This window comes from Carcharodon carcharias, chromosome X (genome assembly GCF_017639515.1).
Source record: "Carcharodon carcharias isolate sCarCar2 chromosome X, sCarCar2.pri, whole genome shotgun sequence".
NCBI classification, from domain to species: domain Eukaryota; kingdom Metazoa; phylum Chordata; class Chondrichthyes; order Lamniformes; family Lamnidae; genus Carcharodon; species Carcharodon carcharias.
In genome coordinates, this window is record NC_054507.1 from 1,278,203 (window position 1) to 1,304,787 (window position 26,585).

The window sequence follows — 26,585 nt, forward strand, 5'->3', positions numbered from 1 at the left end:
AGCTGAGACGAGTTTCTGGCTCACAATTTGGATGAAGGGAGGTTTGTGGAGAAATGAAGAGTTGGTGCTTTAAAGAAACATGCTGGGCTGAAGCACCTGCTGTGACTCTGCCTTGTGTAAGGGGCGTCCCGGAGAGCAGTGCCGGCTCCCAGGGGCTCTACGCACAAAGCGGTGACGTCACAAGCACGGAGCACCTGTTGACGTCACTGAGTGGGCAGGAAAGCGTGACGTAGCACGCAGGCGCCGAAGCCGGCCAGATTATTTTCTTTCTTTTCTCTTTTTATTTCTCCGCAGTTTGGTTTCTTTCTCATTTCCTTAGTTGTGTTCTCTTCCCTTTCCCTCCCTCTCTTTCTCCCCTTCTCTCTCTCTCTCTCTCACTCCTCGACAGCACAGCCTTTTTGGTTGCTTTTTTTATTTTGGGGGGGGTGGGGGCAACGGACGGTTTGTGGTGCGAGCGCGGAGTTTCTGAGGCGTCGGCCTGAAGCCGAGTGTGAGGCGGTGAGTGTGGGGCCGGAGGGTGGGAGGCCTTCAGGGGGCGGGGACAGAGCAACCGGAGGGAGGGAGTGGGGGAGCTGCTAAAACCACTTGGGGCATGTCCCTCATGAACCAGTCAAATGAAGTTTTAGTATCCTGTAGTTCCATGAGGTCCTGCTTTTGGGGGTCACGTTTTTAGGGATTTACCTTCTTCCACATGGTTGTTTTATGTTAGAGACAGGAATGATCAGAGTGTACTTGAAAGGCACCCCGGCGAAGATGACCATGTGTGATCCGCAGATATCTTTGAACACCAGGATCTTGTAAAGGTTCGGCTTGAGATCAGGCTCGGGAGGGGGTGGACAGCTTCCCAGGTGACATCCTCAATGTAGCTTCTTAATGCACTTAAGCCCAGTAGTCACACGTGTAGGTGGCACTTGTCTTAGTGCAGGTAACAAACTGGTCAACATCTTTGGATCATTCCATCCCAGAAGGTTAAAGCTGCCTGCCTAAAACATGGCCTCATTTCTGTCCGATGAAATATTAATTCTTTAGGTGATATGAGGCCAGTGATCAAGCTTTTCCTTTCATTGGAATGATGGAGATAGGGATTTTGGTTAATAACTCCATTATCATTGTATCAAAAAGGTAAACTAGCTGTTCCTTGGTCATTTTTGGTCTCGTAATTTTTACGTGTCTATGAATGGATGTATCCATGCCCAAAGATCGTGTGAAATAACCATTGATCGTTCTCCAGAGTTCCATTCACCCGGCTTGAAGCACTGCTCTGCTCATTGGAAAAAGGTTGCATTTATATAACACCTTTCGTATCCTTGGGACATTCAGAAACTCTTGACAACTAATGAAGTAGTTTTGAAGTACAGTCATTGATGTAATTTAGAAAAATGCAGCAACCAATTTGTGTACAGAAGATCCCACAAATAACAATGAAATAAATGGTTACATACTCTGTTTTAATGACAGTTGAATTATGAATGTTCGCCTGAACACTTGCAGAATAACATAATAAGGGATTGTCTTGGAGTGTCCATAACAGGCATTTGAAAAATTCAGAGGACCCTTTTTTTTTGCACATAGTGTTTCAGTAGATTTAGATGTGAGGATTTAGCATTCTCAATTACTTTTCAATTGTGAGTGTCCCTGAATGCAAAACGGCTTTGCTGCCATCAAAGGTACTGATTCTCTTGGGTTTTAGTGGCTGGAAGCCTTTCCATAGTTTTAAGGACCATGTTGTGAAGGGGCATTGGGGCTTGTGTCTTTCTTGTTCTTCTTCAGTAACAGTAGATGGCCCATTTGAGTCAAGCTGGTGGCATATATATGACATATAACCACTTCATAGTTTGGATCTCCTAGCTATGCACTGAAAGGGGTTCCTTCTGTCATATGAAACTGTGAAGTGGGTTTGTGCAAGAGAAGAGAAGGTTGCAGGGATGTTGGTAATGGCCAACACTGAGTATTTTGGAGGGGGAGTAGGTCTCGTAGTAGGCATTCACCTTTTCCAAAGACCCTTTCTTAACCTGCAGGATTAAGTGTTTGTTGGCAAGGTTCCTGGTGCATGGCATTTGCTAATGGCATCATAGCAACTGGCTTGGCTGCATAGGTCCTTCCACCATGCACAAGTCAATTGTTTATCGAGTATCTGCTGAGAAATCAGAGTTAGAATAAGAACTGTTGAGAAGCAGACTATGTCTGAATGTGCTCATGTATCGTCGTGGTGGTGGTGGTTGTGGGGTGGGGGTGTTTGTGGTGGAGGTTGGAGAAAGAGAGTCAATTTGGTTTCAAGATAACATGCTTGGTGCTGGAAGATTTCAACTGTGTCAGTCAGCTGTGGCAGACTCAGTAATTTTGTTCCTGAGTTAAGTAGATCTTCAGGAATCCAGGCCTGACTTACTGGGATCAGATGGATAGACATAGGGGCTTGTGAATTTTCCAGATAAAAATGGAAGTCATTATGCTAATGTTTAGGGTGGTCCAAGCTGGGCAAATAGTGGGAAACTGTGCTGGTGAGCTGCCTGGTTTCAGCTGGTTAAACTGGGATACACACAGACACATTTTGGGATCACTGAACCTTTGCTCTACCAACCTGCACTTAAGCTCGATAGGCTCCGGTAAATAGGGTGTGGGATGAGGAATACTTATGCCTTCATGTCAAGCATACAGAAAGGGCTTCAGTGCATTTCTCGGTAGTTTGGTTGGGTCTCCAATGCTTGGCTGATCCAAAATAAAGCTAGGGGGCCTCACTGCCAGCAAGTGCAGTGACTGTAGATTTGCTGCAAGCATTCAAATGGAAGCCAGCTGAGTTTCTGAGAGTGACCAACATAACTGTTGGTCATTAGGAGATCTGCCACCCAATTACTATGGTCTCTTGGGTTCGATTACCTTCTGAAGTCGGAGAAGAACTCCCCAGTTTTTCTCCAGTTAAAATGGTTCACGTACCTTGGATCAACAGTGATCAGTAGCCTGTCCCTTGATGCTGAAATCAGCACCAGGATTGCTAAGGCCGCAACTGTCGTGTCAAAGTTGAGAAGTCGAGTATGGACTAACAGCAAACTAACCGAAAATACAAAGTTCCGTGTTTACCAGGCTTGTGTTCTCAGCTCCTTCCTTTTCAGTAGTGACGCATGGACAACTTCTGCAAGCCGAGAAAAGCAGCCGAACAGCTTTCACCTCCACTGCCTTAGACAAATATTGGGCATCTCCTGGCAGCACAGAGTGCCGAATATGGAAGTACACCAGCATGCAGGGATCCCCAGCACGTGTTCCCTCTTGAGTCAGTGGTGACTCCATTGTTTGGGTCATGTGGACCAAATGGGTGATGACTGCATCCCCAGATACATGCTGTATGGCGAGTTTGCTGTTGGCACGAGACCAACAGGTTGCCCATGTCTGCGATACAAGGATGCCTGCAAGCAAGACCTCAAGTCAACCGGGATTGAGTCAATGCATGGGAAGTCCTTGCTGCTGACTGGAGTACCTGGAGACAAAGCAGTCAGGAAAGACATGGAAAAAATAGAGGACAAAAGATGGTGGAAAAGAGAGCTCACCGGAAGGGAAAAAACATCAGTCAACCTTGGGCCAATGCTATTCGTCTGTGCCAGCTGCAGAAGGGACTGCCACTCTCCGATCTGCCCCTACAGCTACAACAGACAATGTTCAATACAGAAGTGACATACACCCTGGTCGCAGTCCTTCGTCTCCCAAGGTGGACGGATGCCTCAAACTACTGCTACTACTATATTTGATCAGTTGTTCTTCTCTTCTTTGTCTCTCTCAAAAGTTTGTATGAGTAGTGGGGGGTGGGCAAGGGGAGCTGAATGGAGATGATGAGGGGCAGAAATTATAGCTGCCAATATTGCAAAGGTTTGTTGGAAGAATTGATATTTACGGTTGGTTTTTCGGTGTATTTTGCCATCTTCAGCAAAAGGAAACAAGCCTTTCTGTAAACACTGAAAATGTTGGAAATGAACAGCATGCCAGTCAGAATCTGAAAAGGAAAGGTTTCTCTTTCCATTTCTGATTTGAGTTGTTGCCCATTGCCAGCATGTTCCCTATTCATTAATGGAGTATTTTTGATCCGGTCATCATAACTTGATGACATTTTGTCTCATTTCCCACTCATGGAGTTTAGGCTGGCTAGTCTGAGAAATGACAATGACAATGCAAAGTCATAGTTTAATTTTCCTTTAGAATTAGACAAAGCCATGTACAGTTCTGCTAAAGGTGGGTGAGTGACTCACAAGTAATTTCAAATGGGCTGCAGTAAGAGTCCTGCGTGAAAGAAATTCAGGTTGTTTCCACCCACTTTCCAGTGGGGACAAGCACTTCATTGCCTATCATTCAGCACTAAATTGGCAGTTTTTTTCCAATTCACAAGGATCACTGGTGTGGAAAATGGCAAATTTGCCTTATTGCAGTAGCAGTGCTTTTTGAGGCTGACCTTGTGCTGTACCTGCCCTGGGAGTGTTTGATGGGGACAGTGTAGAGGGAGCTTTACTCTGTATCAAAGCCCATGCTGTACCTGTCCTGGGAATGTTTGATGGGGACAGTATAGAGGGAGCTTTACTCTGTATCTAACCCCGTGCTGTACATGTCCTGGTAGTGTTTGATGGGGACAGTGGAGAGGGAGCTTTACTCTGTATCTAACCCCGTGCTGTACATGTCCTGGTAGTATTTGATGGGGACAGTGTAGAGTGAGATTTACTCTGTATCTAACCCTGTGCTGTACCTGTCCTGGGAGTGTTTGATGGGGACAGTGTAGAGGGAGCTTTGCTCTCTATCTAACCCTGTGCTGTACCTGTCCTGGGAGTGTTTGATGGGGATGGTGTAGAGGGAGCTTTACTCTGTATCTATCCCCGTGCTGTACCTGTCCTGGGAGTGTTTGATGGGGACAGTGTAGAGGGAGCTTTACTCTGTATCTAACCCTGTGCTGTACCTGTCCTGGGAGTGTTTGATGGGGATGGTGTAGAGGGAGCTTTACTCTGTATCTATCCCCGTGCTGTACCTGTCCTGGGAGTGTTTGATGGGGACAGTGTAGAGGGAGCTTTACTCTGTATCTAACCCTGTGCTGTACCTGTCCTGGGAGTGTTTGATGGGGATGGTGTAGAGGGAGCTTTACTCTGTATCTATCCCCGTGCTGTACCTGTCCTGGGAGTGTTTGATGGGGACAGTGTAGAGGGAGCTTTAAACTGTATCTAACCCCGTGCTGTACCTGCCCTGGGAGTGTTTGATGGGGACAGTGTAGAGGGAGCTTTACTCCGTATCTAACCCCGTGCTGTACCTGTCCTGGGGGTGTTTGATGGGGACAGTGTAGAGGGAGCTTTACTCTGTATCTAACCCCGTGCTGTACCTGTCCTGGGGGTGTTTGATGGGGACAGCGTAGACGGAGCTTTACTCCGTATCTAACCCCGTGTCGTACCTGCCCTGGGAGTGTTTTTTATTCTTTCACATGATGTGGGCGTCATGTGCTAGGCCAGAATTTATTGGCCATCCCTAGTTGCCCTTGAGGAGGTGGTGGTGAGCTGCCTTCTTGAACCGCTGCAGTCCATGTGGTGTAGGTACACCCACAGTGCTGTTACGGAGGGAGTTCCAGGATTTTGTCCCAGTGACAGTGAAGGAACGGTGATATATTTCCAAGTCAGGATGGTGAGTGGCTTGGAGGGGAACTTCTAGGTGGTGGTGTTCCCATCTATCTGCTGCCCTTGTCCTTCTAGATGGTGGTGGTTGTGGGTTTGGAAGGTGCTGTTTTTATCTAACCTGTGCTGGTGGTTTTTGTTGGTAACATCAGGTGTACAAAATGGGAGGTGATAAATTTCCTGCCAGTGAAACCCTTTGATTTGAGCATAAAAATGTCAGAAGTGCAAGCATTTTATTGGCATGCAATTTTACTATATGTACTCAGCAGGTGGAGGGAAATGATGTTGGATCTTGGTTGTTTTATGAGCCACAGTCCTTCAACAAAATGTCTTTGAAAAAAAACACCACGATCGTTCAATCAAATTGGTGATGCTGTGCGATGTTGGGGAAATTAAGGTCTGGCTGTGACGGAATGGGCTGAACTTTGACTGATCCCTGCCTCCCAGTTTGAATCTTGGTTGAGAAGTCTATCCAAGCAGATGCTCTCCACCACCCCCCCCCCCCACCCCCCCCCAGTCTTTTTTTTGAGCCTGGGTGTTAAAGCTGAGGTAACTACTGAGGATGGACTGTATTATTGATTTATTCTGCTAATGATGAAGAAATGCTGGCTTCAAATCCTGCATGAAAGAAAGTCTCCTTCAGTAAGGCAAGAACTGAACGCTGTCCAACAAATGATATGCTGAGAGTTCTGTGGCTTGATGTTACTTGAAGCCCTCAGGTTATAATCATATGATCAGTGTCACATATATATCATTATTACATTTAGTTATTGTTTTCACTGGCAGTTCTGGATCAGTCAGCCCTTGAGTCTCAGGATTCCAGGTTCAAGCTTCACTCCAGTGATTGAGCACAAAAATCAAGGCTGACACTCCAGTGAAGTGCTGAGGGAGTACTGCACTGTTGGAGGTGCAGAAGTGCAGTCTTTCAGATGAAACTTAAGGCCCCACCTGCCACCTCTGGTGATGTTGTAGGTCCCATGGCACGATTTGGAAGAAGAGTAAAGGAGTCATTCCCAGTGTTCTGGCCAATATTTATCGCTTAATATCACAAATAGCTGGTCATTATCACATTGCTTTTTGAGGGAGTGGGAGTTTGATGCATGTAGCTTAGCTGCTGTCTTTTTCCTGCATTACTGCAATGACTACACTTCTAAAAGTACTTCACTGGCTGTAACAAAAGCAAAACACTGCAGATGTTAGAGATCTGAAATGAAAACAGAAAATGCTGAAAATGCTCAACATGTCTGGCAGCAACTGTGGAATGAGAAACAGTGTTAACGTTTCAGGCCGATGAGCTTTCATTAAATGAAAGCTCTGGTGACTGTCTTTGACCTGAAATGTTAATTCTGTTTTTCTCTCCACAGATGCTGCCTTACCTCCTGAGTGTTTCCAGCATTTTCTGTTTTCTTCTCATTGGCTTTGAGATGCCCAGTGGTTGTGAAAAGCGCTATATAGATGCCAGTCTTTCTTTTTCATGAATTCCATGAAAAATACTATGCTTTTTGAAATATTGATTGGGATTGATCCCAGTTGTGGCAGGGCAGTGCTATCTTCTAGTCTTGCTATCTACGCAATCTATTATAAACTAAATGGTTGAAAAATTGGATTTCCTCTTACTTTGAATACAAGGGGTAGCATAAATTTTCTTCCCAAAAGTGTAAAAATGAATCAGCTACTATAATGGGAAAAGCTGCTGTGATAGAATCTTACCTTTTGATGGAAATGGTTGGTGTCAGCTGAGTTTTTTGATTTGGTTCTTGTACCATGTTAAGATGCATATGGAACTGTTGATGGTTCCACATTCCTGACTCAGAATCCTGCCACAACTGGGATCAATCAAGATTGACACTAGTCTAGTTGCACAAATTATCCACTTACCAGCTTTTATGACTTAATGGTCTCTCTCCTGTGTTCCAGACTGTCTTTACCATTAGCTGTAACAGAGGTTGTTGAATTCATCACCATGAAATAGGAATTTATTTTGAGTGAAGGTGACTGGAAAACTCTCACTGCACCAAGTTGTGACTGATGTATAAGAAACCTCATGAGTTAAAATGAAAATTGCTCATGGGTTGGGGTTGGGGGGTTGCTTATTTGGCTTTCTGTTATAGGCATTAAAATGGCAAATCACCCCTGAATTTTGATTGGTGGGACACCAATCTTAGCAAGAAGTGGCTTCACTCCACCAATTTCTGTCTCTGTCAAATTGCCCATTTTTTCTGCCCTTGCCTCTGCCCATCAGCTGTTGAAACCTTCATTCATGCTTTTGTTTCCTCCAAATATGACTATTTTAATTGTCTAGCCAGCCTTCCATCTTTTCTCCTCCATCTGTAAACTTGAGCTCATCCAAAATTTTAGCTGTTTGGACATTATTTTATGTTTTTTTTCTCCCAATCAGATTTCATACCTTTTATTGGTAAAGTAAATACTGGGTATTTGGGAATTGTCACTGGTACACAATGTTTATTTGTCCTGGATTGCAGAGTCTCATTTTCTAAACTCTATTTTTACTTACATTTATAGCACCTTTTAACAGCAAAATGTCCAAAAGCACTTCACAGGGCCGTTACAAGACAAAATTGACTCCTGACTCATACTAAGTCCAGTTAACCCATTACCTCTGTGTTCACTGTTTTTTAAAAACTCATTCATGGGATGTGGGCGTCGCTGGTGAGACCAGCATTAATTGCCCATCCCTAAATGCCCTTGAGAAAGTGGTAGTGAACTGCCTCCTTGAACCGCTGCCAGCTGCAGCCCATGTGGCGTGGGTACACTCACAGTGCTATTAGGAAGTGAGTTTCCTGCATTGGCTTCAGGTCCAGTAATACCTTGATTTTAAAATTAGCATCTTTGCATTCAAATCCCCCTGTGACCTTGCCCCTCCCTATCTCTACAACTTCCTCCAGTCCTAGAACACTTCAAGAAGTCTGCTTTCCTTCAATTTCATTCATTCTCATTCATTCCAGTTTTCTTCCATCCCTCCATGCCGTCAATTTTCTAAGCTGTAAACTCTGAAGTTCACCCTCCCTAAACCCTTCTGCCTCTCAACTTAACCTCTCTTACTTTTAAGATGTTTGTTTAGCTGTGACCCGTCTTAATAGTCCCTTATGTCACTTGGTGTCAAATTTTGTCTTGTAACGACCCTGTGAAGTGCTTTTGGACATTTTGCTATGTTAAAGGTGCTACATAAATGTAAGTAAAAATAGAGTTTAGAAAGATGAGACTCTGCAATCCAGGACAAATAAATATTGTGTACCAGTGACAATTCCCAAATACCCAGTATTTACCAATAAAAGGTATGAAATCTGATTGGGAGAAAAAAAACATAAAATAGTGTCCAAACAGCTAAAATTCTTGGAGCAGGTTAAGTAAGGAGTATCCAAGTAGGGAGGGCATGTCCAAATATATCTACTGTCTGAGCTGTGAATGGTTAGCACAAGTTGCATTTTATTCTAAACCATAGGCCTTCAAAATCAATGAAATCCAGAGTTCACCCTCCCTACATAGTCAGTGCAGATATTGGATGTAGAGTAGGTGACGGGCCTGGAATGTAGCTCAAAGTAATGAACGAGACTGAATCAGGCCAAGCATACTGATTGCATTGAAAGTGATGTGACACTGGGAGATATTTGTAGCACTCATCAGTGGCCCAGGCCATCATCCTTTCTTGTGTATCTGAGTGAAATCATATGGAAATGTGCAGTTTGGCTCGCCACCATACACTGAATAACTGACTAGTTGCAGGCACTGAGCCTTTTGCTGAAAGCATGTGAAATTGTCAGCCCAACTTCTTGAGCAGTGTTCTAGGAGTGTGAACTGGCAACATTTGGATCAGATATAACAAGTTCACGGAACCACAAATGAGTGAATTGAATGGAGGATTCAGCCTGTTCAGTCAGCAGGGTGCCGAATTTGACTCCTGGCTTTACAACAACTTCTTTAACTTGAATGCTTTTTTTTTCCCCAAAACTCTGGGGAAGGGCAAGTTGGTTGTCCACAAATATTGCAGGTTGCATGTCACTTGCACTCCCAAGTTGCCGCAGATGCATCTGTCCATGACAGTAACAGTAGGAGTGGCCACCATGCAGTCATTGTGGAGACGAAGTCCCGTCTTCACATTGAGGATACCCTCCATCGTGTTGTGTGGCACTGCCACTGTGCTAAATGGGATACATTTCGAACACATCCAGCAACTCAAAACTGGTCAACCATGAGGCACTGTGGGCCATCAGCAGCAACAGAACTTTACTGAGCCACAATCTGTAACCTCATGGCCCGACATAGTCCCCACTCTACCATTACCATCAAGCCAGGGGATCAACCGTGTTTCAATGAAGAATGCAGGAGGGCATGTCAGGAGCAGCACCTGGCATACCTAAAAATGAGGTGTCAACCTGGTGAAGCTATAAAACAGGACAAATTACGTGCCAAACAGCATAAGCAGAAAGTGATAGACAGAGCTAAGTGATTCCACAACCAATGGATCAGATCTAAGCTCTGCAGTCCTGCCACGTCCAGTCGTGAATGGTGGTGGACAATTAAACAATTCACTGGAAGGGAGGCTCCACAAATATCCCCATCCTCAATGATGGGGGAGCCCAGCACAATCAGTGCAAAAGATAAGGCTGAAGCATTTGCTACAATCTTCAGCCAGAAGTGCATATGGATGAACCATCTCAGCTTCCTCTGGAGGTCCATAGCATCATAGATACCAGTCTTCAGCCAATTCGATTCACTCCACATGATATCAAGAAATGGTTGAAGGTACTGGATACTGCAAAGGCTATGGGCCCTGACAACGTTCTGGCAATAGTACTGAACACTTGTGCTCCAGAACTTGTTGCACCCCTAGCCAAGCTGTTCCGGTACAGCTACAACACCGGCAGCTACCTAGCTATGTGGAAAATTACTCAGGTATGTCCTGTACACAAAAAGCAGGACAAATCCAACCCAGCCAATTACCGCCCCATTAGTCTACTCTCCATCATCAGTAAAGTGATGGAAGGGGTCATCAACAGTGCTATCAAGTGGCAGTTGCTTAGCAATAACCTGCTCAGTGATGCCCAGTTTGGGTTCTGCCAAGGTCACTCAGCTCCTGACCTCATTACAGCCTTGGTTCAAACATGGACAAAAGAGCTGAGCTTCCGAGGTGAGGTGAGAGTGACTGCCCTTGACATCAAGGCAGCATTTGACCTAGTGTGGCAGCAAGGAGCCCAGCAAAACTGGAGTCAATGGGAATCAGGGGAAATACTCTCTGCTGGTTGGAGCCATACTTAGCAGAAAGGAAGTTGGTTATGGTTGTTGGAGGTCAATTATCTCAGTTCCAGGACATCACTGCAGGAGTTCCTCAGGGTAGTGTCCTCAGTCCAACCATCTTCAGCTGCTTCATCAGTGACCTTCCTTCCATCATAATGTCAGAAGTGGGGATGTTCGCTGATGATTGCACACTGTACAGCCATTCAGGGCACCTCAAATGGCAAGTAATATTTGCACCACACATGTGCCAGGCAATGACCATCTCCAACAAGAGAGAATCTAACCGTTGCCCCTTCAAATTCAGTGGCATTACCATCACTGAATCTCCCACTATCAATATTCTGGGAGTTTCCATTTACCAGAAACTAAACTGCACTAGCCATATAAATACTGTAGCTACAAGCGCAGGTCAGAAGCTGGGAATTCTGTAGTGAGTAACTCACCTCCTGAATCCCCAAAGCCTATCCACCATCTACAAGGCACTAGTCAGGAGTGTGATGGAATGCTCTTCATTTGCCTGAATGAGTGCAGCTCCAACAACACTCAAGAAGCTTGGCATCATCCAGGACAAAGCTTGATTGGCACCCCATCCACAAGCATTCACTCCCTCCACCACTGCCGCACAGCAGCAGCAGTGTGTACCATCTACAAGATGCACTGCAGCAACTCACCAAGGCTCCTTAGGCAGCACCTTCCAAACCCATGACCATTACCACCTGGAAGGATAAGGGCAGCAGATAGATGGGAACACCACCACCTGGAAGTTCCCCTCCAAGCCACTCACCATCCTGATTTGGAAATATATCACCGTTCCTTCACTGTCTTTAGGTCAAAATCCTGGAACTCCCTAACAGCACTGTGGGTGTTCCTACACCACATGGACTGCAGCGGTTCAAAAAGGCAGCTCAGCACCACCTTCTAAAGGGCAATTAGGGATGGGCAATAAATGCTGTTTGAGCCAGTGCCACCCACATCCCATGAATGAATAATAAAATAAATAAAAGGCATGCTGAATGTCATCTTTGTCCTTTTTATGATCAAGGCTGGCTCATTGTTTGGATTGGATGCTATATCCGTTGTGCTGCGAATTTAATTATGGAAGGGACTGTGCCAATTTGATGGGTTGTTCACATACAAGTTTTTTTTGGAAAATTGTCAGAATTATGGCCTGTAAGGAATTCTCACTCTGACATCTTGTCTGTGCTGAAATTGGGGAACCTAGGCAAGATGTATTCATAGCCTTCATTCTTCGCAGGGCCATGAGTCCAGATAGCTATGCATGAAGTTCATAGAAACAACTGACTCTGCCGTGTACAGAGCAGACTAAAACTGTTTAAAGATGTTATTGACTTCTGTAGTCACCTTCATAAATACAGCCACCCTGATGGAGCAGTTTGCTGCTTGCACAAAGCATATGCAAGTAACTTGTCTAATTTATGATCATGTTTACAGAACCAAAGATTGATGAATTTGCTGATGTGTGCAGCCTGTTCAGTCAGTCTGGTGTCTAATTTGACTCTAGTCTACATGAGCTTCACTGACCTATGGAATGTTATGATTCTTGTAAACTGTCTCAGATTAGCCATGAGCTTTTTCAAATGTTTCTGGATGCTAGAGCTTCCTGAGAATATACGTGATGTTGTCACCTCCAAGATTTGATGTCTTCCAAAATCAATTTGGGAACTTGCTTGAGGGTGTAACTAGTTTCAAAGAAATTATTTGGACAAAAAGATTTGACGGCGAAGAAAGCTGTGCCAATAATTCATTTTTTTTCAGTAAGACCAGATATAAGCAAACAAAGTATATTAGAATATGATCAAACAGCACAAATGCTGTCAATAACATAGCCAATCAAATAGTGTTCATGTACTGAACATGGTAATTTGGCCTAGACTTGCTAGTTCACTTCCAGTGTGCATAATGGCTTCCTTGACCATCTGATACAATTTGTTTCTTCTCTCAACATTCCCTTCCATCTTCATGGCAAGTTGCAGGTTACAGGAACAAAGTCACAATCCCATGTTCCTCAGGAATAAGAATTATCCTTGTACTGTTGGCTTTTGCCTCAGAAGTCATCGGATGTCCGCAGTATGTGCTAATACCTGCAGTAAGTGGAAAAATCTCTCACTGTCAGACCATATACAGGATAGTTCAAGCATTCTTTAACTGTCTTCTGATGGTTATTGTACAGAACACACTTACCTCCCAGAGTTCCCGCTCACTACCATGATGTGGAAAATACAGTTAAGCTGAGCAAACTGAGCAACATAGATCTGCTGCTCACATGTCGCTTTCATTACCAATAAAGGTCCGCTTCTTCGAAAGACTCTTTCTCACTCCTCCCTGTCCCACAAAGAAGTCCTGATGTGTTTTGTGTCGCAGGTGTTAATCTGAGGTGTCCGCTGTTAGATTGTGATTTTTGCTTCCTCGTAAAGGCAAGCTTTCATATGATATAAGTTCATGTGTCTGGGACATTTGGCCAAACAGTTTGGGTTTGACAAGGATCTGTTTGGTGTCGATGATGTTACATGGCAGATTGACCTCCTTTGAGCATCATAAACAACTCAAGACAGTGTGTGTGTGTTCTTTATACATGGGCACCAACACAAAGGAGATTGTTTTAAGAGTGAACAAGAAGTTGGATTTAAAATACAATTCAAAAACAGAATTACCTGCAAAAACTCAACAGGTCTGGCAGCATCGGCGAAGAAGAAGAGTTGACGTTTCGAGTCCTCATGACCCTTCAACAGAACTAGGTGATTCCAAGGAAGGGGTGAAATATAAGCTGGTTTAAGGTGTGTGTGGGGAGGAGGGGGGTTGGGTGGGGGGAGAGAAGTGGAGGGGGCTGGTGTCGTTGTAGGGACAAGCAAGCAGTGATAGAAGCAGATCATCAAAAGATGTCACAGACAACAGAATAAAAGAATACATAGGTGTTGAAGTTGGTGATATTATCTAAACGAATGTGCTAATTAAGAATGGATGGTAGGGCACTCAAGGTATGGCTGTAGTGGGGGTGGGGGGAGCATAAAAGATTTAAAAAGATTTAAAAATAATGGAAATAGGTGGGAAAAGAAAAATCTATATAATTTATTGGAAAAAACAAAAGGAAGTGGGAAGAAACAGAAAGGGGGTGGGGATGGAGGAGGGAGTTCAAGACCTAAAGTTGTTGAATTCAATATTCAGTCCGGAAGGCTGTAAAGTGCCTAGTCGGAAGATGAGGTGTTGTTCCTCCAGTTTGCGTTGGGCTTCACTGGAACAATGCAGCAAGCCAAGGACAGACATGTGGGCAAGAGAGCAGGGTGGAGTGTTAAAATGGCAAGCGACAGGGAGGTTTGGGTCATCCTTGCGGACAGACCGCAGGTGTTCTGCAAAGCGGTCACCCAGTTTACGTTTGAAGATTCTATTCGTTGCTCCCAATGTGATCTCCTCTACATTGGAGAGACCAAATGTGAACTGGGCGACTGCTTTGCAGAACACCTGCGGTCTGTCTGCAAGAATGACCCAAACCTCCCTGTCGCTTGCCATTTTAACACTCCACCCTGCTCTCTTGCCCACATGTCTGTCCTTGGCTTGCTGCATTGTTCCAGTGAAGCCCAACGCAAACTGGAGGAACAACACCTCATCTTCCGACTAGGCACTTTACAGCCTTCCGGACTGAATATTGAATTCAACAACTTTAGGTCTTGAACTCCCTCCTCCATCCCCACCCCCTTTCTGTTTCTTCCCACTTCCTTTTGTTTTTTCCAATAAATTATATAGATTTTTCTTTTCCCACCTATTTCCATTATTTTTAAATCTTTTTAAATCTTTTATGCTCCCCCCATCCCCACTAGAGCTATACCTTGAGTGCCCTACCATCCATTCTTAATTAGCACATTTGTTTAGATAATATCACCAACTTCAACACCTATGTGTTCTTTTGTTCTGTTGTCTGTGACATCTTTTGATGATCTGCTTCTATCACTGCTTGCTTGTCCCTACAACCACACCACCCCCCTCCACTTCTCTCCCCCCACCTCTCCCCAAACACCTTAAACCAGTTTATATTTCACCCCTTCCTTGGATTCACCTAGTTCTGTTGAAGGGTCACGAGGACTCGAAACGTCAACTCTTTTCTTCTCCGCCGATGCTGCCAGACCTGTTGAGTTTTTCCAGGTAATTCTGTTTTTGTTTTGGATTTCCAGCATCCACAGTTTTTTGTTTTTATTATTATTAAAATACAATTGCCTAACGAAGTCCAGACGAAAATATGTTATGATGCAAGATTGAGCCGCAGTCTTTTGCACTTCCTTGTTTAATATTTGTGGGGTGGACCAGTGAGCCAGTTACTTAGAATTTATTCAAGTAGAAATATATTTTTCTGTGATGATTTGAAGAAAAGGAGGCAGGTTTCTGCTTCTGTGAAATGAACATCAGTTAAAAATGACGTATAGAGCTTGGATTTGGTTACGATGGGTGAATGTGTCAAATTAAGTGGTAACTTATCCAGGAAAGGTCTGATAATTATGGCATGGCAATGAGCCTACTAGATAGACAGACTGTTACTAGACCAGTCCACAATCCCTCTCACAGTCTACCATTGCCTCTGTTTGATCTTTGAAGAGAGGCAGCAGTTCATGCCTTGGACTCAAGGGGCATATAGGTACACATCATTAGGCAAGATCCATGGCTTTTGGCACTTTGCTTTGCAACTACCCTTTGATGGTTAGTTTTTTTTGGTGGACAGGTGAGGGTTGCTGTAAGCTTTTTATAATGTGTGGCAGAACTTGGAGACTTTCAGGAATGGCTCTGAAGAGCAGGATCCCATCCAAGAATCCAAGAGCACTGGATTTCAGAGTGCTGAAACAATTTCTCAAATGAGAAAAATTCAAGATGTTCACACTGCCTTAGGCTATTCTCTGGTCTACCCAGGGAAGTGGCTAGTATTCACTGATCTAAAAGATGGCTACTTCCATTTGTTATACTGCATCATTCTTGACATTTCCTCCAGTTTAAAGCTGTCAGTTACTTTGGCTTTTCCTCAATACCTGGTGTTTTGTTAGGTGCCTGTCAGTGATCACAACCCTATCACTATGCATCTTCCTGTTTACGTAAGCTGAAAATCTGTGTCAATTCTGTTGCCATGCTGTGTGGCAGATACATTGTACAGTTCTGAAGCTGGGCTTTACATAATCAGTAAAGCTCTCTTTTTTTAATTATTTGCATCTGTGACATCAGCAAACATTGCTTGCTGCACATGTACTGCTGACATCCCGATAAAATACATTTGTATCTGTGCAGCCAATTTCCTGCACAAAACAAACTGAGACTTTGCATTTCGTAGTTTAATGAAGGGCATCTGGGCATTTCAAATTTAAGTTCTGTATACAGTTTGTGGGTAGAGCTAATATGAGAAAAGAACTGGTTAACTTATAAGAAGCCCAGTCAGTCCATGATTGGTCTCAAATATCCACATGTTTTCGCAACTTGTCTTTGTGACCTTTGGGTGCACAAATCCATAGTGGTCACCCTGAATTTTCCTGCTTTAGGTTGAAGATCATGCATATGTTCTCCTGGTATAAAATAAGCCGCAATTTAAAGATCCATGATTTGAGCTACCTGTACTTTGTGCAGTAATTTAAAGTATGGTGTGATGATGCTTTACATGTAATCTATGTCTTTAGGTTTCAGTGTGAGAATACGCTTTCCAGAAATTTTAAAAGTACCATTGAGTCCTATAAAAACAGTATCTGTGTTGTTATTTAGTTTAACCATGCCATTTTTCAGTCCCTTGCCGGTTTTCTTGAGTTTCAGCAATGCTCTAAATAAAAACTGATTTATGCTGATTTTCTTTAATTAAACTGAGGATTTTTGGGGTGCACTTTTTCCCTCCAAGTTTTGAAGCTAGAAATAAATCCTGGAAAAGACTTGAGAAAATGACAGATTTTAAATTGGCAATAGAAAACTACTTTTATAGTTCATTGCAAAATGTTTCTGTTGTTCTGCATTATGGTTGTGTTGTGGTTATGTTACTGAGCTAGGAAACCATTTGCCTGCACAACTAATCCAAAGTTGCAAGTTCAGTCATGCCATTGCAGTTTGAGAATTTGAATTTGAACTCAGGTTTAAACATTTGCAAATAAAAAGCTGGTATCAGTAAAAGTGACAGTGAAGCTGTTGGGTTTACTAATGTCCTTGTAGGTAAGGAAGCTAGCCATCTGTAGGTAATCACAAGAACAGTATCCTGCAGTAGACTTCCATATGGCAGTTGACAGTGGTAACGGATGGAGTGTTAGGATGGGTTATCTACCTTTAAGGGCACAGGGTAGATTGGTCTGCTTGGAATTGAGGATAGCACTGGGATATTTCCAGAAATAGTATTGGAAAAGTTGGCAGCTGGATCATTAATGCGGTACTCCACTGTCGACCATCAGGAGGCACTCCTTCATGGTTTATTTTTCAAGGTGAAATCAAGCTGACCTGCCAGTTAGTAATTGCATAATAATACATTCAGTTGAACACACTATAGCTTATAAACCCAAAAGAGATCATATGTTGGGAGGTGATTCAGGGAATGCTTAGAACTTGGGAGTGTCTGGATGTTGATCTGTCCATCTTCCCTTGTATTTTCTGTTCAAAGGCAGCAAGTGGCTTTGTCAGCCTGGAAGCAAGTTGGTCCCTATTTGTCTCTGAATGCACAAGTTTCTGCATGTGTTTTCTGTTTCTTCTAGTCTCATGCATTCTACTAAAGGTGTGCTGTTCCAGTGCCTGTTTTGTTAACTCTGCAAACTGGTTTTTTGACATCTTGGCAATAATCGTGCTGCTCTCTACCCAATGTTCACGTGTGCCTTTTCCCAGGAGAGGTTACAGGATGAACATCAGAAGCAGGAACTCCAGCTGCTTTCTCTCCCTTTGACTCATCTACCCAAGCTAACGATACCGAGGCCGGTTGTAATGGTCTCATCCCATCTTGGCTGAGGTGTAATTACAATTTCCCTCATCGTTCCTATTTCTGAAACACAGCTGAACATATTTTTGAAGAAAGGGGAATTTGTATATGTGATGTGACTAGATGACACCAGTGGTTTTATTTACAAAGCACATGAAACCTCTAATATTGTTAAAAGGCTTCTGCACTCATTAGCATCTGCTGTTAACATCAATAGCTTCAGAGGTTTGGCTGTAAATCTGAGCTTGTGAAAACTGGCTGCATTAGTCACAATTCTTACAGCTTTTCAAATGCTGCATGGTATTTATGCTGTTCTCATCCTGGCTCTGTAACCTCCTCCAGCTCTACAAGTCTCAGATCTCTCCGTTTCTCCAAATCAGGCCTCTTGCACATCTCTGATTGATTTTCATTGTTCTTCCATTGCTGATGTGTCTTCAGCTTCCCATGCCCTAGACTCTCCAATTCCCTCTCTAAATCTCTCTGCCTTGCCACCTCTCTCCCATCCTTAAAACCTACCTCTTTGACTAAGATTTTAGTCACCTCTCCTATTATCTCCTTAGGCGAGTTGATGTTTTACTGTATTAAAAGCTGTATGTAAACGCAAGCTGTCATTGTTTCTTGCCCTGGTTGCAATGTTTGATTGTGGACAATTGCATGTGCATGTTTGTGCTTATCTAGAGCTTGATCTCATTGTGATAACCTCACTCTCATATCAGTCATTCTGCTTGATCCAGGGTCCAGGGAGGAGGATCTGAGTTTTTTTAAAGAAACCATTTTAGAAAAAGAGAGAAGTTGAAATGAAATGAAGCTCCTTTGTACAAAGACTGTAGAAGAAGAAATTAAGCGCTTTGAGGCAGTAGTTCTCTTTGAAAGGTTGTGCCCAATAAAAAACAGGAAATGCTGGATATACTCATCAGGTCAGGCAGCATCTATGGGGAGAGAAACAGAATTAACATTTCAGCTCAATGACCTTTCATCGCAATTAGTTCATCCACACGAAACATTAACTCAGTTTCTCTCTCCACAGTTGCTGCCTGGCCTGATGAGTTTATACAGCACTTTCTGTTTTATTTCAGATTTCCAGCATTTTACTCTTGTATCAATGTACCCAGTAATACACAAACTGCCAAATGGCTTGTGTTGTACTCAACAGTCCTGTGTACAATTTTTTTTTACAATACTTATTGTCATCCAAATACAGTTGAATTCTGATTAAGACAAGGGGTTTGTAAAGAATTCTACATGGGTTGGACTTGTATAAATTGCAATTAAAAGCAGTTGTCTTGTCTTTGTACACTGTCATCAATTGATGTAACCACTTATTTTAACTAAAATATGTAGAGAAGAGATTAAATGAACCTCTATTTAGCAGGAAGACATCTCGCAAATTCCTGATTAGGGAAACGTGACTTCTGTACATTGTTCTCCCCATTTTACTTTTATAGGTGAGTGACAGCTGTGTTGGGCTCTCCTGTGGGATGTGGACACCTAGTTGTTGTATCAGTGGAAATATGTGGATTAATTCTCCATTTACTTTTCTAAAAGCAGCTTGCTTAATTGGGACACCCATTTGTGTGTCCACACTTTGAGGGGAGGGAGAGGTAAAAATGTCATTGACTGCACCCCTGTGATACAAAATGTGCTGCTGTCTGCTTGGGTTGGAAGTGCCTGGGATGTGATTTGGCACATTTTTGATTCGATGCTTGGATTGAGTAAAGTATGTTTATTTGTAATCTACTCCTACCATTGGGTACTCGAGACTGATTTTTGCATCAAATTAATGTCTGTTTGAAAAGATTGTATTCCATAAACATGCAGTAAAAGAGCACTTTACTTTTTATCAGAGTACTAATCTCCTGTTTTGACAATAAAACGCTTGCTAAGCATATCATCAAGTTTTAAGCATTCAGGGGGTCTTGTCGCGACATTGGGGGAAATTTTCAAGCAATCTTCGAACCTTAGAGAAGGAGAACTCCCAGTTATGAATTTCATGACCTGAAGGCAGCTAATTAAACACTTCTGAAATGTAGTAATTGTTGCAATATAGGAAACGTGGTAGAGCACAGTAATGTCCCAGGAGCAGCACTGACCACATCATCTGTCTGAGTGATGTCGGTTCAAGGATAAATACTGGGGAGCCCTCCCCTGCCCTTCTAAAAAAGATCTACATCTACCCAAGAGGGCAAATGGGACCTCACTTTAACATCTCATCTGAAAGATGGCACCTCCAACAGTGCAGCACTCGAGTACTGCACTGAAATGCCAGGTCCAGGCTTAAGCCTCTGGAGTGGGACTTGAACCTACAACTTTCTGACTCCAAGGTAAGAGTGTCACCAACAGAGTTACAGCTGTGCCTAGTAACTTGTATTTTATATAGCACCCTCCACCAGCCCCAGGATGTCCTAAAGCACTCTGAAACAGTTGAATTGATTTTTGCTATTTCAGGAAAGTTGACAGTTATTTTGAGCACAGCAATTGAAAGAATCACTTGGGTTATTTGTGTATTTGGCGATTCTGGTTGAAGTTGGAATGTCGTTGTAGACATCAGGAGAACTTCCTGCTTCTTCTTAAAATTGTGCCATTGGATCTTTTATGTCCAGCTGAGCAGCCAGGTGGGGCCATAGATTCATGTCTTAGCTGAAAGATAGCACCCCTGATAAAACAACATTTCCTCAATACTGCTCTGATGGGTCAGCTGAGTTTATACTCAAGTCTGCAGTAGGCGTGAATCCACAGCTTTTTGACGTGGAGGCGAGAGATTTACCAACTGACACTTCAGCCTAGATTAGCCTGCTCGAGTCACTTTTTGATACCTGGGTTACATAAGATGTTAGGACAGGTGACAAAAAGTTTTGTCAAAGAGGTGCATCTTAAGAGGGAAGATGGGTAGAGAGATGGAGAGGTCTAGGGAGAGAGAATTCCAGAGTCTAGGGCCCAGGCAGCTGGATGTGGCCCCCAGTGGTGAAGTTATTAAAATAAAGATGTGCAAAATTCTGGAATCACTGGGTCAAAATCCTGGAACTCCCTCCCTAACAGCACTGTGGGTGTACCTACACCACACGGACTGCAGTGGTTCAAGAAGGCAGCTCACCACCACCTTCTCAAGGGCAACTAGGGATGGGCAATAATGCTGGCCCAGCCAGCGACGCTCACATCCCATGAATGAGTTTTTTTTTTAAAAAAGGCCACAGTAAGAGCAGCACAGATTTTAGAGGATTGTAGGACTGGAGCAGGTTTTAGAGATAGCAGTGATTTCCTCACTGCAATGGATTTAGTGCAGTGCACTTTTTGCAATTCACATGTTTTACTGAAAATATAATTAACCTAGAATTCTACTGATAACCTGTTTGATAAGGTGGCCAGACAGTGTGTCCTTCCCTCTACTGAAATGGTACAAGATACTTTACAGTGATATTCATACCTGGCTAAATCTTTACTTTCTTTAGGAAGCTGTTCATTTCAGTAATAATGAAGTTCATTCAAGGGTATTATAGGTAGCCGTGACTGTGATTAATATCATAGTTCAGAATTTTCACCCTAGGAACAGAATCTTGCTGTTTTATTCTCTGCTTCATTTGAGTTAGCAGAGGCAAGGCCTGACAGTTAGTCCAGACCCAGGTAAATGACTTACAACATCTCAAGTCTTCTGACTGCTGGAAAAAGATCATAGCATTAGACCACTTCATAGATACTCAAGTTCTGGATTATTAAGAAGTGATATTTAAGAATAAAATTGCATAGGGAAAAGGGTACAATAATTGAGAGAGCACTGGAATTGGTCCACATGCATTTAACTTACCTGCTTCACAAGGCAGCCTTTTAATTTTCTTGGTGTGTGGTAGTTCCTTTGGTTCAATCAGCTTTCACTTTTGTTGGTGCACAGTTCAGTCTTTCAAGTTGGTGTTATGTGTAGATGAGATGAGCTGCACATTCTCATGGAGTTTTGTGCTTTTTTTTTTCCAGATCTCAGAATTTGTTTTGTGAAGCTACTTTGATACCAAACATTTTCTGAAGCAGTAAAGCAAGCCAAATGTTAAACCTTTGCATCTTTCGTAGAGCATGGAATAATGGCTTGTATCTTGTGGTTTCCCCATCATGCCTCGTTTGTTTTGACCCCTTGTTAGTGATCAGAAATTGCATTTTCAACTGACAGAATGTTTCATTAATTAACATTTTTAGCCATCAAATGGAATTTTCTTTGTTGGGTAATTTGTGGACGACAAGCCAGGCCATGATTCTCTAGTGTAGTGGTTACCACATTCACCTAACAGACGAAGGGTCCCCGGTCCGAAGCTGGACAGAAACCCGATTACCCGATTCTCACAGATGAAATGTTTCTGGCCTACTCTTTGTACTTGGTGAAAAGAGCAGTCTCCATTTTAAACCCTGGATAAATGAACCCTCTTAAAGCTAAAGACAGAAATCCCTGTTTTTGTCATGGATATCAATAGACATCTTAGTACTGATAGCAGGTACTGTCCTTATTAACTGTCCAGCCACTGTGATAGTGTCTCAGGCGAACACCCGCTTGTGCTAGCCATTGGCTTTTGTGGAGCCACTAAAAAACAATTGTAAGTAGGTAAAGAAAATAAAGAAGTTGCATTTATATAGCACCTTTTACATCTTCAGGACATCCCAAAATGTTTCACTATTCATTAAATACCTTTGAAGTGAAGTGTTAATTTGGACAAATGTGGCAGCTACTTGTGCACAGCAAGCTCTCTCAAACAGCAATGAGATAAATGACCAGTTAATCTGATTTTAGAACAGATGGTTGAGGGAAGAACGTCGACTGAGGTGCTGGGAGAACTGGCTGTTCTCTGAATTGTGCCATGAGGCATTTTATGTCCACCTGAGCAGTTAGACAGGGCTTCAGTTTAACATTTAAGAGCATAAGAAATAGGAGCAGAAATAGGCCACATGGGTCTTCTAGTCTGCTCCACCATTCAGTAAGATCAAGGCTGATCTTCCACTTCAGCTTCCCCTATCCCACACTGTCCCCATATCCTTTGATTCTCTTAAAATCCAAAAATATGTTGATTTCTGTCTTGAATATGCTGAATGACTGAGTATCCACAACCCTCTGGAGTAGAGAATTTCCAAGATTTACAACCCTTTGAGTGAGGAAATTTCTCCTCACCTTGCTATTAAATGGCCGTCCCTTTATTCTGAGTCTGTGACCCTGTGGCACCGAGAAAGCATCCTCTCCGCATCTACCTTGTTAAGCCCTTCATGAATTTTACATGTTTCAATGAATCGTCTCTCATTCTTCCAAACTCCAGGGGACATAGGCCTAGTCTACTTGATCTTCCATCATAGGATAATCCTCTCATCCCAGACACTAGCATGACAGAGTACTGCTTTGACAGAGTACCTCCCTAACTTGGAATCTGGTGAGTGAGGGAATTCAGTACAGCAAGGGAAGAGGTGTTATTCTGGTCCTTTCCAGAATAAGGAGGAGTAATCTGAGCAAGGGAGCGGGAGACCTGAGAGCTGAAGTCTAGAGGCATTAATTAAGTAAACAGCTAGGTAATTGGTCGTTGAGTTTTAAGGTTTTTTTTTTTGTCCTCTAAACTAGAGCAGTGGGTAAAACTATGACCAATACTGTATTCAATTTATAGCTCAAAACCTTATATTGCTTGATATAACTACAAATAATTGAATAAAGACTTCAATTAGATGAGTCTAAGATATGGTGGAGTTGGTTGTATATCTAGACTGCAGAATGTGGAAATTTGTGGACGGCGAGACCCTCCTGAACAAACACATCTGTGGAAGATAGCTCCATCTCGAGTCTCTCCGGCTCAGAGTCATTGAGCTGGAGTGTGAGTTGGAGAGACTCTGGCACATAAGGGAGGGGGAGGAGTTTCTGGGCAGAGGTATCCAGAATACAGTCACAGCTTGGGGAAAATACAGGCTCAGGAAAGGGAGGATGTGACTGACAGGGAGCTGGTAGTGGGGATTTAGGAGAGATTAAGGAGGTCCCACAGACACTGGTCCTATCCACTAGGTAGGATGTATTCACTACCTGTGGGGACAAAGAGAAAGACCATAGGGAGAACAATCACAATGCAGACCAAGGCATTGTGGCTCAGAAAGCTGTAGGTGGGTGCGGTGCAGTAAGTAGGGTGGAGACGAGGGGAGAGAGAGAGTAGAAATGTGATAGTAATAGGAGACTCTAAAATCAGGATAGATAGTGTCCTCTGCAGCCAAGAATGAGAATCCCGAAGGTTGTGTTGCCTACATGGTGCCAAGGATATCTCAAGGTGGCTGTAGAGGAACATGAAAAAGGAGGGGGTAAATTGAGTTGTCGTGGAACAAACGACATAGATAGGAACAGGGAGAAGGTCCCGGTGAAAGAGTATCAGGTGTTTGGCTCTAAATTAAAAAGCAGGACCTCAAGGGTAATAATCCCTGAATTACTGCCCGAGTCACATACAAATTGGCATAGGAGCAGAAAGATCAGCAGAATTAACATGTGGCTAAAAGGCTGGTGTGGGAAAGAGGGATTCCTTTCCATGGGACACTGGCACAGGAAGGAGCTATACCAATGGGATGGGTTCCATCTGAACAGGGATGGGACCTGTGTCCTAGCGGAAAGGGTAAACAGGGAGGTGGCAAAGGCTTTAAAGTAGGAAAGGGGGGGCAGGGAAGGATCTACAAGAAACATAAGCAGCTTAAATGTAAACAATACAGGCAGGAGAACATAGGAAAGAATAAAGTAAGGGAATAAATACAGTTATAGAATGGGAATCTAAAGAGATGGCTAAACAATAGGAAATCCTATTGAAATGAGTTAAAATATCTGTCTAGCAATGCAGTGTCCGTAATAAAACAGGGAAACTGGAGGCAATCATGCATTGGGAGGAACCAGATATCGTAAAGAAGACCGAGATGTGGCTGTAGAAAAATCAGGACTGGGAATTAAACATTGCAGAGTATAATATATTTAAAAAAAGATACCGGGGGGAAAGGGGGAGGTGGAATAGCTGTACTTATTAGGAATGATATAATGGTAGGGGAAAAAAGGGACACAGCTATCAGCAAGTCAAAAACAGAATCCATATAGATAGAAATAAAAGATAATAAATTATCAATCACTCTGATCGTTGTCGTCTACAGAAATATGGAGACAAATTATGGAACTGAGTAAAAAAACATAGAATAATAATCATGGGGTTTTCAACTACTCTGATATTAATTGGACAGAAGACGTAGGTCAAGGGGAGAAGGGAATGGAGTTCCTACAATGTGTACAGAACTCCTTTCCAACCCAATATGTTAAAAGCCCAACAAGGGAAGATTCACTGTTAGATCTGGTAATGGGGGATGAACTAGAGCAGGTAAGAGAAGTAAAAGTAGGGGAGCATCTAGGCAATGGTGACCTTAATATAATACACTTTAAGATGAGGATAAAGAAGGACATTAAGAAAGATGAAAACTGAGTTAATAGATTGGAGAACAGCTAATTTTGAGGAACAGAATAGAACTTGGGAAAATAAAATGGACAACAATATTGGCAAACAATGATGTAGAACAACAATGGGAAACATTTCAAACAGTGTTCAACAAAGTGCAGGGAAAATATATTCCACTGAAAGGAAAGAACAAGCTAAACACTAGTGGGATTCTATGGATGAATAAAGACATGAGGGAACAACTGAGGATTAGGAAAGAGGCAGAGGAAGGCATGACAAGGGGGAATATGGGAGATTAGGAAAGAACTTAAAAAATGCAATTAGGAAGGCAAAGAGGAACTCTGAAATTAGATTATAAAGGAACATAAAACAAATCGTAAAATATTTTACGGGCACATAAATAAAAAAAAGGTTGTGATGGGAATAGAACCATTAAAGGATAGACAGGATGATTGAGAGATTCAAAATAGTTATTTAACATTTCTTCCTTTATGTAATTTATCTAGATTTTCAAAAGGCTTTCGATAATGTACACTATAATAGACAAATGGATAAGGTCAGAGAATGTGGACTTGGGACAAGTGGAGAATGGATTGCTAGTTGGCTTCAAGACAGAAGGGGTAGATTATTGAGAGAGGTAGAAGGTGGGAAGTGGTGTTCCACAAGGATCAGCGGCGGGTTCATTACTGTTCACGACTTACATTAATGATTTGGACTTTGGAATCAAAAACACAATCTCTAAATTTGCAGATAACACCAAACTGGGTGGGAGTGTAGTCAATGCTGAGGAGGACTGCAACAAATTGCAGGAGGACATTAACCTCAAAGAATGGGCAAAATGATGTTTAATACAGACAAATGTGAGGTAATATATTTTGGTAGGAAGACTAGGGTGGTCACTTATGACTTGGAAGGAATGAGTCTGGGTGGGGTAGAGGAACAAAGGGATCTGAGTACAAATATCACTAAAAATTGTGACACAGGTTAAGAAGACCATAAAGCCTAGTGCTTGCTTTGTTTTGATTTGTAGAGGGATGTGATGACTGTCACTTTAAGACCAGTTCGACTGAGTAGGGGTTGTTATGACACAGCAGTTAGTAAAGGCTGAGTTGTTTAAATCCCAGAGGGAAACTTGAACAACTGTCATAAGCTGTATTTTCAATTGGTATGTTTGAGATGCAGCTCTGAATTCAGGAATAAAACCACCAAGCCTCGAGGTTTTTTTATATGAAACTAAATTAAACATTTATTAATTTAACAACAAATTAAACATATACACATGTCTACAAATTATTACCATAATAACTTTTAAACAAATCCCCAAATTAATCACTGCCAGGTAAATCTTCACCAAGG

At 42.7% G+C, this 26,585-nt stretch overlaps 1 protein-coding gene across 6 annotated transcripts in view; it reads left to right on the forward strand.

Moving 5' to 3' along the window:
* The first annotated feature begins 225 nt into the window (after positions 1–225).
* LOC121273296 (R3H domain-containing protein 2) overlaps positions 226–26,585 on the forward strand; it is a 289,299-nt gene continuing 262,939 nt past the window's right edge. For all 6 annotated transcript variants that reach the window (XM_041180375.1, XM_041180377.1, XM_041180380.1 and 3 more), the window contains exon 1: positions 226–498. The gene's annotated coding sequence lies outside the window, so the exon portion shown is untranslated. The remainder of the gene's footprint in view (positions 499–26,585) is intronic.